Raw genomic sequence first — 1,044 nt, 5'->3', positions numbered from 1 at the left:
GATAGCTATTTCTAACCTTATTAGGTTTTCATCAGCCAGACATACCCTTGCTGAGATTCGAACCTGGGCTGTCTGCATGTTAAGCAGAAGTGTTGCCCCTAGGCCACAGGCTCTTTCTCACTTTGTTAGCTACAAGAGACAGGGGAAGAGGATGAATGCTTTTTTGAACACCCTGTCGGCCCAAATATGGGGGAGAGAATGTCTGGCTGATGAAAACCTAATAAGGTTAGAAATAGCTATCCCAGTACTCCCTTAATTCTTTGTTACAATATCCCTGGTACAAAATAAAAATGCGAACACCAGGAGAATATAAGACACTTAAAAGTTTAGTAAAAACCTTAAAAACTTTTAAAAAGCATACAATCATAGGGGCCAAGCTTTCGTCGGATCCTTCCAACATCCTCAGGGCACAAAGTCAATCAATGGGAAAAGCAGTTATAAATAAACCGACGCCTGCATCCAGGCCCTAGATCTCGTGATAGGGCCGTGATAACCAATGGCAAGTGCTGTGATGGTTGTCCACAGCAACTTGGGTTATTGCCGCCCCCGGATTCTTCATCACGCCCCCGCTGCGCTCCTCCGTCTGGGGGCACGTGGAGGAGGGAGGATTTGAGAGTTCCCTACTCAGAAACAGTTATGCAGGTGGAGAAGACGGCTCACTGCATGACGCAGCATAACATAGGAGCTCCGAACTTAAGCTCTCAGGGCTGTTCGACGGCAGAGGGTGGTGGGCGAGGGCTTTCTAATGGAGAGTGGGAGCACACACCCCCCGTGTGCTATTCACACTGATGAAAGGGAAAAGGGGATCGTGGTTACTGCTTTACAGTTGAAGTTAAATGATACGAAGGGAGGTGATGAGAGGAAGCAAATGGAGGAAATGTGTAAGCAACCCCCACAAACAGCACATGCCGACACGTTCGTGCCATTAGGATTACATAAGACTGGAGAAGGGGGTGAGGGAAAGGGTTATATAGAGGTATCCAATTGTCTTGATGAGGTTCCTAAAGATGGTCTCCCAATGATACGATGGCAAGGGAGACCTTC

Source organism: Protobothrops mucrosquamatus, unplaced genomic scaffold, assembly GCF_001527695.2.
Source record: "Protobothrops mucrosquamatus isolate PMUCROS unplaced genomic scaffold, P.Mucros_1.0 scaffold757, whole genome shotgun sequence".
Taxonomy (NCBI): Eukaryota; Metazoa; Chordata; class Lepidosauria; order Squamata; family Viperidae; genus Protobothrops; species Protobothrops mucrosquamatus.
This window is presented reverse-complemented; position numbering follows the sequence as displayed.